A 13,630-nucleotide genomic window follows, 5' to 3' on the forward strand; every position below is an offset into this window, starting at 1 on the left:
AAGGAAAAAAAACAAACCAACCAACCCAAAACAGTATGTATGTGTGAAAAAGCTTTGTTTATATTCTGCTGTATTACCAAAATTTTAAATCATCAAACCATTTTATTAGCAAACCAGGATAAAGATACTATCAGAAGTTAGGGAAACGCTTGTTTCTTTGTCTAGTTGGTCAAATCAACGCCGCACCAATGGAGGGAGGCATAGGGAGCTTAACTTTCTTTTACGGTGGCGTAGGGATATTCTTTTGGTTTTGACCAAGAGTAAATACTGTAAAGTAACACATTTTAGTAAATTAGGAAAGTTTCCATTGCCATGCCTTCATTGCTACTCTTGGTATTGGTAATATTCAGACTGTCTCTCTAGACCCCGGAGAACCTGTGGATTAAAGGGTTCTGTGAAAGCTGAACAAAATTAACCTGTAGTTACAGACTTAAATTACTCCATGTATGTATTTTTAAGAACCAGGGAGTATTAGCTAGTTTCCAGAGCCAAAAAAAAAAATCTCCAAACCTGTACAACACATCCCTTCTAAAGAACAATAATAGTTTGGGGTTTGTTGTTTGTTTGGTTTTTTTTAATTCTGCCCTAACTACTTAGTGTCTAAACAGTGAAATACTCTGTGATGGAGACAAACAAGCACATCAGCAACGCACTGATTTCAGGACCTGGATGTAAAGCACTTTGCCAGGGAGCCTGAAGACAAAAATCGGAGTTTTCGCCCTTTTTTATTCAGGCCAGGACCCTGAACGTAAACATCCCTTGTGCAGTGTCAGTGCCATAACCACCGAATGAATATTAGAGACAGCCTTTCTCTGTTGGTTCCCCCCCCCCGCCCTGAAAAATAAGGAGGGAAGGATCTGCTTTGTGTGTCAGTGCAGCTCAAAACAATTGTCAAGAGTCTCCCCAGTGCCATCAGCAGAAAGGATACCTTTCCCTGGGCTCCTGTCACCCGAAGGGGCCAAAATGACTAAAAAAAAAAGCAATGAGGATTAAGGAACACAAAGCTGAGAGTAGGAAGGGTTACAAGTCTGTTTCCGTAATAGATGCCTTTAACTTTCAGTATGTGAATAGATACAAACGTTAAAGGCCTCAGCTGGTGCTTTGCTGGTCTCTTCTGCCTAAGGAGTTTCTCCTCAGGATGAGGACCCGAGGCACACCAAGAGCCAGCGCAGGAGAAGATTTCCTCTCCCCTCCATGGTTCAACAGAGGATGGTGGTCTTGGAGTCCTACCACACCCACACCTTTCTACAAGCGCTGGTTCCCAGTTAAGCCCAGCTTTTCTCACGCACAGCAGAGCCGCTTTACGCCCCACAAGCCTTACGCCATCTGCCAAAAGGGTGAGAGTGGGAGAGCCAGGAGGAGGAGAAGCACACCGCTGCCATTAAAAACAGCTCGGGGTGTTGAGTTTCTTGCTACGTGCTCCCCAGCAGAACAAACGGCATCAGTAACACACACTCCATAGAAAGAGACATTTCCTCAGTATTTCTTTGATCATCCTGCTCGTTATGTTGTCTGGGGCCAAGACCAAAGCAGTCCCTTGGCCCTCTGGCCATGTTTCCTTATCAGGCTGAAACACAGGCTGGAAGCCAGTTCCCACCTCAGATCAACAGAGCTTTCCTGGCCAAAGGATGTCTCGGCTGCATGGAAGCAGCAACTGAAGATGAAGATACACCAGGAGTAAATTGGGGCACCTCCCACACACACCCCTCAGCACAGGAGGATGGGCATCCCACATCGCACAAACCTGTTGCGGAGCCACCCAAAACCCCGTATAGGTACCCAAGCAGGGATGAAGAATGGTGCAGAGACCACGCAGCTGCTGCCTGATACAGAAAGGAGGGACCAGAGAGAACAGCCCAGAGCCAGGCTGCCCAGCCCTGGGGCTGGAGGGCTGTCCCTCGTGGCCACCCCTGTCCCAGCGTGGAGGGGGACGCCGGCTTGGCACATCAGGGCTGGGTTCCTTGCGTGGGTTTCATTGTAGAGCCTCCCCCTGGTGCTCCTTTTGAGGCATCCCCTACCTGTTTCTGCCTCCCCAAAAATCCAGCTCCCACCCGGACCCCACAGCCAAAGCCAGTGATACTCATCCCACCACCAGCACTAGGGGCTTTCTCCCTCCTCACGCAGCTGAAGGGTGGAGGAAGGCAAGCTCGGGGAGGCCAGCGGGTGCTTCACACCCGACTTACATCTCCACTGCTGCTCTGCCTCAAACTGGAAAAAAGCATCCCTGCTCTCAGGGGGTTCCCTACAGCACCACTTCACGGGCACAGGTTATCAAAATAGCCTTTTCTAGGCTTAAACAGCAAACAGAAACCTTGCCAGAGACCCGGAGACCGAGGAGTTCTGCCCCAGTGCTATAACCTGGTGGAGCATCGACACGGCCGCATACCCAGGGTCTGCTGCCTCTCCAGAGCCAGCAGCAGTACAGTGTTTATAATGGGCCTGTCTTTTTACGTGTTCATTAAAATACCCGCACATAAGGGAGGTAGACAAGAACCTGAAGTCTCTCACACGGCCTTTTACCTAAAGGGTCTTCCTCCTTCCTTTCCCCCCCAGTTTCTCCGCGCTCTCTAACGCTAGAAGCGGCACCTCTGTTTTTAATAATCAAGCTGACTGTTAAATTCAAGTGAACCCTGTTCAAGGCAGTAAAGGCCACGCCTGGGATGTAAGTGGCCCTTCATCTTGCAAAAGGCAAGACTTAAAAAAAACCAGACCCCCCCGCACACGAATCAAACCTGCATTACTGGGTAAGCTTGAAAAAAAAAAAAAAAGAACATGCTCCAGCTTTAGCTTATCAGCCAGCAGAAATAACCAAAGCAGCAAATTACACAGTGCTAATAACTCAAGTAATGCGGGTAGGTGACAATAAAACTGCTAAGACGCACAAACTTACACCAAACAACAGCAGGAACCCAGAGCCCCCTCCACAGGCAGAGCCCCACAGCGCCTAAGCAGGAGGCAAAGGCCGTCCGATAACTCCGTAACAATAAACGCGGAAAATAAAGACAGCAAAAACATACCAAAGTTAACAGGGGGGGAAAAAAAAAGAGGATTTGCAACACAGCTACCAGGGAAGTGAGAAACCAGCCCCCCGGCCGTAGTTTAAATGCAGAGCTGTGGCCAATGGGGAGGGGGGGTGGGCGGTGGGGGCTGCAGGTGAGGCCGTCAGGGTGATGGGACCCGCTGGGACCCTCGGGGGGCTCCGCCAGCACCTGAAACCAAGCAGCGCTGGCATCTCCACCCACATCTCTATGGCCGGCTGCCCAGACGGGGCTGTCGGCATCCCTCGGAGCAAGGGGAGAGCCAGAAACGTCATCGCCATTTAGGACGCGTCGCAGACTGTGAACTTGATTTGCCTGCTGTCCTTCAAATCAATGAACAGCAGTTGAAACTAGGAAGAGCCCTTTAAAATCAGAAACGCAGGGTCAGACAGAAAAGGGAGAAACATTTTCAGCTTTTGCAGGCGTATCCCAAGCACGTTAAGTGCAAGTTCCAGGCTGTCAGCGAGGAAGCGAGGAGATCTCTACGGATTCCCCGCAGGGATGGGAGCATCAGTCTCGCGCTGGGATTAGGTACGTATATTCTGTTACACGCCTCGGAATACATCCGGAGGCTTCTGCCAGTCCCATCTGGCCCGATGGAAGGAAAAAAAAAAAATCATCTGCGATTCGAAAGACCTCATTCAAAAGAAGCCTTTTCTGCCAGGAAAACCTTGAAATGTGCCTGGGTTTGTGCGTGGGTGTTACACTGAGCTGTGCTGCTGCTCGCAGCGGAGCGGGATTCAGAGCTGTGTCCCGGGTGGCATGGGGGGAATATTGGCTATCTGTTCCTCAGCGTGGCTCGCAAAGCGTCGGTGCACCGCGGGGCTACCTCGTGCTCGAATTTCTTCTCCTAATTTGAAGGTCTTTCGGTTGTTAAGGGGGGATTGCTGTGCAGGAGGTGACGTGGGCTTGGCCTCGCGGCGATGGACGCGGTTGCGTTCTTGCAGGTCCTGAAGCAGCCCGTGGACATCGCTGTGGCGCGGGATGTCGCTGCAGGCGCTCGTGATGGCCTCGGAGGGTGAGGATCCCCTCTCTGCGTACCGGAGCAAGGGATCCCAAAACGCATCCCGCTCAGGGTGAGCGCTTTTGTTTTTATCTGCAGCTACGGGGGAAGGAGGAAGCTCTTGGGTTTATTAACCCAGGGATTAGTAACTGGGTGGGATCTTAGTATTTCTGATGGAGGCGGTGGGTTGGAAAGTTCCCCGGAGTACGAGAAAGCCTTCACCCGGAATAGCCTGCGTTAGTCAAAGCCCACGCGTTCAGGAAAGGTTAATTTAAACCAGATTCACAGAGATGCTGCTGAAGGACCCGGAGAGGACGCCCTTTGGAGGAGAAACACTGCAAAAAGCTGCCCGTGGCGTAGCTATTCAGCACGTGCTGAGGCAGGGACTCCTTTTTGCTCTTCTCAGTCTCGGAAGTGTAAATACCAGGAAATAAACCCAACGCGTTTAGCTACAAGTAAGTATGGAAAGGGTTCCTATCGGCAACGAGCGCACTGAGGTAGGTAGGAAAGCTTTTTCGTAGGAAAAACGTAAACAAAAAGTACCACCCAAATATTAATACGAGGTTGTTTTTTTTTCCAGCTTGGAAAGAAACGCTCTCTTGCGAATTCCGAACTCCCAGTGCGATTCCTGGGCAGCCATCCTGAGATGGGGAGATTCCTGGGTGCGAGCAAATACGCTCTGAGCTGCGCGGGCGAGCAAAGAGCCAGCGCTGGGGAAGGTTTCTGGAACGGCGTTTCAAAAGCTGAAACGGCCGGCTTTTCCACTTCACGCTCTCCTTCCTCCCGGGGTGGCAGAGCTGCCCGTTCTCTCCGTCTTTTATTAGATGAGAATTTAAAAGGAAACTATTTTTGACTACAGTGATTTTTCTATAGCCAGTGACAGTAGCTGAAACTGGAGATTTATTCTGAGTCCTAGGGGTTGCTCAGGGAGGGAAGTGGGCCTGGGGCGGCTTTGTTGGTGTCTGGGGAGTACGGGCGTTTTTAGGCGGGGAAAGAAATGAGGTTCTAGGAACCGAGTTCAGAAGCTGAGGCGCCTCCGCAGCGCCGATGTATGTGTGTTTGGGGCGTGAGGTGTAGTGCGACAGCAGAACAGCGGAGCAGTTCGGCCCGAGACACTTGGGACCTTCAGCATTTGACTTCATTACCCACACGTGGATGTGGGTAACGCCCTGGAAAACCCCGTTTCAGCTGCAGGGCGACTGCATCAGAGGGCCAGGTGAGTCCTGGATGCTTCCAAGCGCATTTCTAAACACAGCATCTTAAAAAAACCAGCTGGGCTTCGGTCTGAACAGCCGGGAGAGGACTGCGGCTGCTGGGAATGCGGCTGGAATGGGTTTTAGGCACGCTTTCATCCCTGCCTTGATGTCTCACGATGAGAGATGTTTTACTGACATACTCTGGCTTGGAAGGGAACGACCACATCCACAGCCGAAGCTTGCCACAGCTGCAGACCTGCCTTTCGGGCTCGTTTCTGTGCTTGACCTCCCTTGTGGCAGCCTGACACCGATCTGTAGGTGGTTTCTTTTAGCGGCTTTCTCTTGTTTGCAGGATGGAGACATCCATCCCCGAGGAACACGGCTCCGGTTCTCCCTTAGTCCGTGCAAAACCCACTTCTCCGTGTTTCCCTCTGCTGCTGCGCCCTTGCTTGAGGGCGAGGGTTACTCTTTTTCCATCAAAACCAACAGCAATGGGGGTTCCAGGCCCTCCGGGCAGCGCTGAGGTGGTTTTCTCGCTGCTACAGCGGTTGTTTGCCCCGGGAGGGGACCCTGTGGCGCGGTGCAGCCGCTTGCCCGGGGGGGTCTTATCAGTGCCCTGTGGGGTTGGGCTAGTGCCTCCTCGCTCCAGCTAGCCAGCAAAGGCTGCTTTGTCCCGAGAGCTTGCTGTGCTTGGAGAGAGGGAGAAGTCTGGGGCTCCTCTGCTCCCCGCTCCCCGTGTCCCATTTTGGGTGCCCCCCCCCACCCCCCAGCGTGCTGCCCTGCGTTCTTCCTCCAGCAAGGGATGGGCATGGAAAACAGGTCACCGGGCACAATCCCTCGGTTGGGTCTGGGCAAAAACCCCCCAGGTCCCTCCAGCAGGTCGCCAGGTGTGAAACACCCCCCCCTTATTCTGGTTTTGGGCACGTTCATGAGAAATTAGTCTCCGTCACCAACAGCATCCGCCCGGGCCGGGCCAGCGCTACGGGATGCCGACGGCGTTCTTTAGGCCGTTGGGTGCCCTCAGGGCCTCTCCCGGGACAGAGGGGCCGTGGCGGCGGGCTGACGAGCTCTGTCGCTGATGCGCTCCCTGCCTTTTTGGGGGAAAAAAACCGGGAACTGGGGACTCCGGGGAGGACGCGGCCGCGGGCGGGCGCGGTGCCGCCGCTCCTCCGCCAGGCGGCGCCACCGCACCCCCCGCTCCCGCCCCGCCATTGGCTGCTGCCCCGCGGGCGCCGGCGCCGCTGATTGGTGGGCGCCGGGCGGGGCCGACCCCGCCCCGAGGCGACAAGAAGCCCCGGGGCGCAGTACCGCTCGCCACCGCCAGGGGGCGCCGCCGCGGCGGGAGCAGCGCGAGGCAGCGGGCGCCGCGCGGAGGTCCCGGCGGGGCGGGGGGCCCTGAGGGGAGAGGGGGGGTCCCGGCCCAATGGGGGGTCCCGGCCCAATGGGGGGTCCCTGACTGCAGGGGGGGTCCCTGCCGGGCCCGGGGCCCTCGGGGCCCGTCTCCGGGCGACCTCGGGGACCAGCTGTGCCCCTGGCGAGTCCCAGGCCCGGCCGCGGTGAGGGGGGACCGGGCCCGGTCGGGGCCGGGGGGTGGTTGGGCCCGGCCGCGGCTTGTGGGGGGTGTCCGGGCCCGGTCGGGGTCTGAGGGGTGCCCGGGGTGGGTTTTTTACCCCCCCGGGTTGGGGTGCCGGGGCCCGGTCGGGCTGTGTGGGCGGTGGGGCCCGGGGTGAGGGTGTTTGGGCCCCCCCGGTTGGGGCGGTGGGGGGGCGGCTCTATCCCGGAGCAGCCCCGGGGGGCTCGGCCGGGGGCGCGGGGTCCCTGTGCGCAGGAGGTGGGGGGCCCTGGGTGCCAGGCCCGTGGGGTGGCTGTGGGTGACCGTCCCCTGGGAACACCCCCGGGGGGTCGGCGGGGGGGCCCGTGTCTGTGTTCTGGGGGGTCCCCAACCTGCACAGGGGGAACCTGCGCTGTACCACATTTTGGGGGGTCGGTACTGACATTGTGTGGGTTCTGGGGTGGGGGCCGTGGCCGGGAGGGCTCTTGGGGCTGGGGGACGTGGGTGGGCAATGCTGGGGGCTGTGTCTGAGGTCTCCTTTGGTGGAGTTAACGCATTTTTGGTGCAGGTTTTATGGTCCCCGTGTAATAGAGGTACTACTGGATTCACCAGGATCCCCAGATGAGCCATTTTACATGGATAGCTCTGGACTGCACCCGTTTCCAGCCCTGGACAGGCCAGGATGGTTTGGGCTGCACAGACAGGATATTCCCGGGACACCAGGGCATGGTCTTGGCACCCAAACGCACAGACCGGATGGCTGATGGACTCAGAACTTCCAGGGATTCTCCAAAGAGGGGAAGCAGAGGTGCTGGATGCTGCCCTAATCCCAGTGAGTACCAGGAGGCATGAGGAGAGGCACCAACAGCTGGAGGCACCTGAATTGGCTCCACCTGTCTGCTGCTGCCTGGCTTTGTCCACAGTTTCTTCTGCTTCTCAGTTTCAGGTATTGGCTGTTACTCTGAAGAATGGTTTTTGCTCCTTCCTGCAAAACCCCAAGGGCTGCAGCTGGTTCCCAGCAGGGCCGAGGCTGGGGGGTATCATGTCCCCTGAGGTGCTGGGGGCAGCAGGGCTGGGACCGGAACCGCTGGGGCATTTCTGCAGGTCACCTGCACCAGAGGAGCCTTTCTCCCTTTCTGTAGGGGTTTCTGATGAGGTCAAGGGTGTAATTAAATGCTTATGGTTAATGGTTTATGTAATTAAATGGTTATGGTTAAGATTAAAAGTTAAAGTTTTGACTTCGCACGGCAGTTGTTTTATTTGTGCATTGATTTTTACCACGCTTTTCTTTCCCCCCCAGGAAACGGACTGTTTTATTGTCCCCGTCGCTCTCCGAGCCCTTCCCGTCTGTGTGCCTGACCCCACAGTCTCTCGGTCGCTGGGTTTTTGCCAGGACCCACAAGTGACCGTGGACAGACGCGGCGCTGGCTGCTGGCCGTGATGTTTTGTGGCTCCAGGAGCTGCCGGGCACAACGGCCGCTCGCTCGCAGGGCTGCTGGCATCGGGGGAACCGGCTGAGGCCACAGCTGCTCCCACCGCTGGTGAGTGAGGACTTTGGTGGCGGCTGCAGTGACTTTGCTCGGGGGGAGCTCCTGGGGGTCTGGGGCCACTGCAGATCCCTCGGGCAAAGTCCCGGGGGCTGACTCCTCCCTGCAGGACTCGCTCCGAGGGGCCGAGGGGGAGCCCAGGGGGTGGCGTGTGCTGCGTGTGCCCCCCTGCCTGGGGAGTTTGAAGGCAATGCCCTTCCCTAACGATACATCGGTCGGTCTTTTATCATATAAAAGCATATTAACTTTGCTATACTGTACTGGTTCCTATTCTACACTGCAGTTGATGATGTGGTGGACTTCAGTGCAGACGTGGGTGGTGTTCGTGCTGAAGGACAACAAACTCAAGGACGTCCTGGCCCTGGACATGAGGACTTTGCTGTGTGGAAGCGGAGAGCTGTCCCTGAAGGACAACGGACGCCCCAGGACATCCAAGGTAAAGCCAGCCCCTCTGACGAGGCTTTGAAACCCTCCGGCATCGGCTGGTGTCACGGACAAGCGGCTCTGGCCAGACGGACTGCAGGGGCATCGGGATCCAGCCAAGCAGCGAGGATGCTGCAGAAATAGAGCTGCTGTGCCGGGATTTTCTGTGATCAGCAATGGGCAGGGTGGGTGCCAGTGAGGAGTGAAACGTGTTGGACCCGCACGTGTGAAGGGCGCGAGAACCCCGGGTTTGGGGAGCCCCAGTTTGGCTGGGACGCCTCATGTGCAGGAGTCGGTATTTCCTCCGGTGAGTCTGTGCTTTGTGTTCCAGCCTTTCTCCTCGGACGGCACGAGCCGGGTGCGGATGTACGGACCGGTGCTGGGCCCTGCTCCGCTCCTCCGCTCCGGGGCCTCACGCAGGCAGCTGCGGTGAGTGCTCCGTTTCCCTCTCCCCGGTGCGGGATCCCCCGCGGTGCCTGGCCGGGGCCCGGTGACTTTCCCAGCGGGTTTTTGCACCAACCCTCTGGGGTCCCCTCTCGGGGGGCAGCGGCTGGGGGTCCCCTGCAGCTCCCGATTTCCACCATGGGATCAATCCTCACTCGATGACGCCGGCAGCTCCTGGGCCTGGCTCACATCTTGTCCCCAGGGGAGAAGGGGACTCAGTGGGGCTGGGGGTCTCCTGGGGTGGCCGGTGACCCCTCCTGCTGCCGGGCTCCCTCCTCCCGGTGCAGGCACCGGCTGGTTTCTTCTCTGCAGCTCTTTTCCAGAGCGGCTGCCGGGAGGACAAACCGCTCCAGCCCAGCACGGGCTCTGCCGGAGCTGGGGAGAGCCCAGCGTCATCCTCGCAGGCAGATGGCCCGGGGAGGGCAGCGTTAGGGCACTGCCACAGCAGGGCCTTGGTGTGGCTCTGAGCTCTGTTTGAAACTGTGCGTTTACCTGAAATCTTTTTTTTAGCTCAAAATGTGCTGCGGTGGGAGCAGAGGCCACTCCAGGGACCCACCCCGGCTCCTGCAGCCCCGGCGGTGGACAGTGAAGCCGGGCAGAGGGAGCGATGCCATCCCCGAGCTGCTGGTCCCTCGGGAGGTGTTGGTGGCCCCGGTGATGCCCGTGGCTGTGCCCACGTGCGGGGAAGGTGCGGGAACGAGGAGCGTGGCCCCGGGGCGGGGGAGGCTGTGCCCGGTGAGGTGAGTGCCCTGGGGCAGCGGGGAGGGGAGCCAGAGCTGTGCGGGGGGGGACCAGGACACTCGGCTCCCGGGGATGGGGAGGGCACGTGCTGCTGGTGCTGGCCCCGGCCCCACCTTGGGGCTGCTGGAGTCGGTCTGTGACGCTGCTGCGTGGGCAGGTTTTCAGCCAGATGTGGCTGTCACCCACCCTTCTGGGGAGAAACGGGACGTTTCTGGTGTCCCGTCCCCTCTCGGGTGCGCGGTGCCGGGCTGCTGCTGCCGAGGGTCCGGGCAGAGCTGCCCGTGCCTGGGCAGCCGCAGGTTTGTCCGTCCCGGTGCCACCGGGAACTGATTGTCCCACCTCTCTCCCTCTGCAGGGATGGACGGATGGACGGAGGAGCCCCAGCCACACCGGGACCTGCGTGGGGTGAGGAGCCCCGGGAAGGAGCCGGGCTGCCTGCGCTGAGGCTGATGCTGCCGCCTGCCCCGTGACGGGGGACAGCGTGGCCTGCGCCCCCCCGGAGACCTGTGAGGACGGCACCGCTCCAGCTCCGTACGGCTTCAGGTCGGTTCTTTGGGCCCCCGTTTGTTTTGGGTCCGGCTCCGTTTGGGCCCCCGTTTGTTCCTGTTTGTGGGTTCACTCCCATTTGTTCCAGGTCCGGCTCCTGGACGGCTGCAGTTTGTTTTTGGCTCCAGCTCATTTGTGGCTCCTGTTTGTTTCTGCTCTGGTTCCAGTCCAGCAGATGGACGGCTCCAGCCCCAGCTCATTGCGGCTCCAGCTCATGGATGGCTCTGGCTCGTTTCTGCTCCTGTTCCTTGTGGCTGCAGCTCATTTGCACCTTCAGGTTGGTGGTTTCTGCGCCCGTTTTGTTTCTGTTCCGGCCCATGGACGGTTCCAGCTCGTTTGCAGCCCCTGGTCATTGTTTCTGTCCTGCTTTCAGCTGGGGCACAGTTAATTTCTTCCCAGTAGCTGGTATGGGGCTGGTTTGGGTTTGTGCTGGAAACGGTGTTGGTCACACAGGGATGGTTTAGTTTTTGCTGAGCAGAGTTTGCACAGCTGGGTACGGGTCAGCGGGTGGTGAGCAACTGCACTGTGTGTCACTTGGTTTTGGATATTTTATCATCATTATTATTAATAATTATTAGTATTATTATTACTACTACTATTATTATTACTAGTAGTATTGTTATTATTTCTTCCTTTTTTGTCCTGTTAAACTGTCTTTATCTCAACCCATGATGTTTACTGGGTTTTTTTTCCTTTCTCTTCCCCAGTTTTGGCTCCAGCTCGTTTGCGGCTCCTGTTTGTTTCTGCTCTGGATTCAGTCTGGCTCATGGATGGCTCCAGCTCGATTCCAGCTTGTTGCGGCTCCAGCTCATGGATGGCTCTGGCTCATTCCAGCCCCTGTTCCTTGTGGCTCCAGCTCATTTGCACCTTCAGGTGAGTTATTTCTGCACCCATTTTGTTTCTGTTCCAGCTCATGGACGGTTCCAGCTCGTTTGCAGCCCCAGGTCATTGTTTCTGTCCTGCTTTCAGCTGGGGCACAGTTAATTTTCTGCACAGTAGTTTGTACGGGGCTGTTCGGGGTTTTGCTGGAAACAGTGTTGATCACACAGCGATGTTTTACTTTCTGCACCCATTTTTTTTTTTGCAGGTCCAGCTCCTGGTGGGCTCCAGTTGGGTTTCATCTCCTGGGCAGTTTTGGCTCCAGCCCATTGATGGTTCCAGCTCGTTTTCGCCTCCAGCTCTTGGGTGGTTCCAGCTCTGGCTCCAGCCCCAGCCCATCACAGCTTGTGCTTGTTCAACTGCTCCTGGCTTTTGGCCAGGTCGTAAATCAATCACTGTCATGGCCTGTATATGAATATGAACTGTCATAATTGTACACGTGTTGCCTAATGAGCGTGTTTATTGGTCAATGACTAGTCCGGTGAATAAACAGTTGGACTCTCAAATGAAGTGGGAAAAGTGCCTTTTCGCCCAGAGACTATCTCAGACGTTTAATTCGGCCTGGTGCATGCCGGCGTCCCGCACTTTGGGGAACAACGCGACCGGACCCCCACCTCCGGCGGGGGTCCACGCACCCTGCCTACCCCCCCTCCCGCCCGGGCCCCAGCGCCCTCCCACCCCCCTCTGCCTCCCACCGCCCAAAGGGCCCCCCTCCCGGGCCACGGTTTTGGGGCTGAAAACAGACGACGGAGCCTCCGTTTCCAAGTCCCAAAAACGCAGCACTTGGTCATTTTTCTGAGCCCAGACCCGCAGGACTCCGCCGGCATTTTCAAGCACAGAAAACGCACGACTTAGTCTTTTTTCTGGGCTGCAGAAATCCCCGGGCTCTGCCCCAAAACCGCCCCAGAGCTTGTTCCCAAACCCCCAGCTGGACCCAGTGGGAGACCCAAGCCCTGAACCACCCCCCGGTGCCCAGTTGAGCCCCAAAGCTGGGCCTGAGCCCAAACCACCCCCCGGTGCCTGCTCCTGAGCCCCGAACCTGCCCCCAGCTCCCGGTCCTGAGCCCCAAATCTGCTCCAGTGCCCGGCCCTGAGCCCTTAACAAGCTCCCAGTTCCCCGGTCCTGAGCCCCAAACCCTGCTGAGCCCCGAACCCTCCCTGGTGCTCGGTCCCCAGCCCTCAATCTGCTCCCAGTGCCCGGTTCTAAGCTCAAACCGCACCCGTTTCCCGGTCCTGAATCCCCAACCCCCCGCTGCCGCCCCGACACCCACAACCGGCCCGGCCCGGGGCTCCCGGCCCCCAGCACCCACCGCTCAGCCCCGGCACCGGCTCCCGACTCCCCGCAGCCCCGGACAAGCCCCGAACTCCACGGCCCCGGGCGGGACGAGACGGGGGGACCCGCCAGGCGGACCCGGGGCGCCGCTCTCCGGCCCTCCGGGCTTTATTCCCCGGCGCCCCGAGCCCCGACGGCTCCTCCGACGAGACCCCGGCAGCGCGACCGCTCCACCGGGCCTGGGCGCGGGCCCGACCCTCCTCCGCTGCCGGCCGCAGGCCGAGCCCCCCGCGCCTCACCTGGCCCCGCCGGGGGAGCCCGGCCCGGCCCGGCCCGGCCGCTGCCGCCCCGGGGCCGCGGGCGGCGTCGCCGGCAGAGAACGAGCGGAGAGAGAAGGCGAAGGGACGGCGGCCGGCGCGGCCCAAATACCCTCGGCCCCGCCCCGCGCACGCGCCCTGGGGACCCGCCCCTCCCGCCCCCGCCCCAGGCCCCGCCCCGCGCACGCGCCCCGAGGCCCCGCCCCTCCCGCCCCGCGCACGCGCCCCGAGGCCCCGCCCCTTCCGCCCCGCCCCGCGCACGCGCCGCTTCTTCCGCCGGCAGAGCGGGAGCGGTGGGTGCGGACGCGGGGTCTTCTCCCGGGGCTGGTGAGCTGGGGACGGGGCTGGTGTTGCGGCTGAAGCTGCTGCTGCTGCGGCCGGTGTTGGCTCTGGGAGCGGGTCTGGGTCTCGCGGGCGCGCGGTGCCGGGTCCCGGGGCCGCGGCGGGGTCGGGGCTGGGCTCGGTCTGCCCCGAGCCCGGCCCGGCCGCCCCCGTCCCGGCGCCGCGGGCCGGAGGAGCCGCGCTGCGGGGCCGGGCCCGGCCTGGCGGGGAGCGGCCCCGGGGCCCAAGTCCGGCGCTGCCGGCTCCTGCCCGCCGGGCTCCGGGCCCGGCCCCGCGGGGAGCCGGGGGCTGCCGGGGCCGGGCACGGGAAAACGGTGGCGGCTTCGTGCG

The 13,630-nt window shown here is 59.4% G+C and overlaps 2 long non-coding RNA genes across 3 annotated transcripts; both read left to right on the forward strand.

Annotated features, from left to right (window-relative positions):
• Nucleotides 1-3,707: 3,707 nt before the first annotated feature.
• Nucleotides 3,708-4,768, forward strand: LOC134516500 (uncharacterized). The gene is made up of 3 exons (XR_010071343.1): nucleotides 3,708-4,114; nucleotides 4,322-4,496; nucleotides 4,622-4,768. It is a non-coding gene; the product is annotated as an uncharacterized LOC134516500 (long non-coding RNA).
• Nucleotides 4,769-7,310: 2,542 nt separating this feature from the next.
• On the forward strand, nucleotides 7,311-9,886 carry LOC134516671 (uncharacterized). Of its 2 annotated transcripts, XR_010071396.1 has the most exons (4): nucleotides 7,311-7,735; nucleotides 8,090-8,330; nucleotides 8,620-9,188; nucleotides 9,714-9,886. It is a non-coding gene; the product is annotated as an uncharacterized LOC134516671 (long non-coding RNA). The 2 variants fall into 2 exon arrangements; XR_010071395.1 differs by having other exon boundaries at nucleotides 8,620-9,886.
• The last annotated feature ends 3,744 nt before the right edge of the window (nucleotides 9,887-13,630 follow it).

The sequence above is a fragment of the Chroicocephalus ridibundus genome, chromosome 5, assembly GCF_963924245.1.
Source record: "Chroicocephalus ridibundus chromosome 5, bChrRid1.1, whole genome shotgun sequence".
In the NCBI taxonomy this organism is placed as follows: domain Eukaryota; kingdom Metazoa; phylum Chordata; class Aves; order Charadriiformes; family Laridae; genus Chroicocephalus; species Chroicocephalus ridibundus.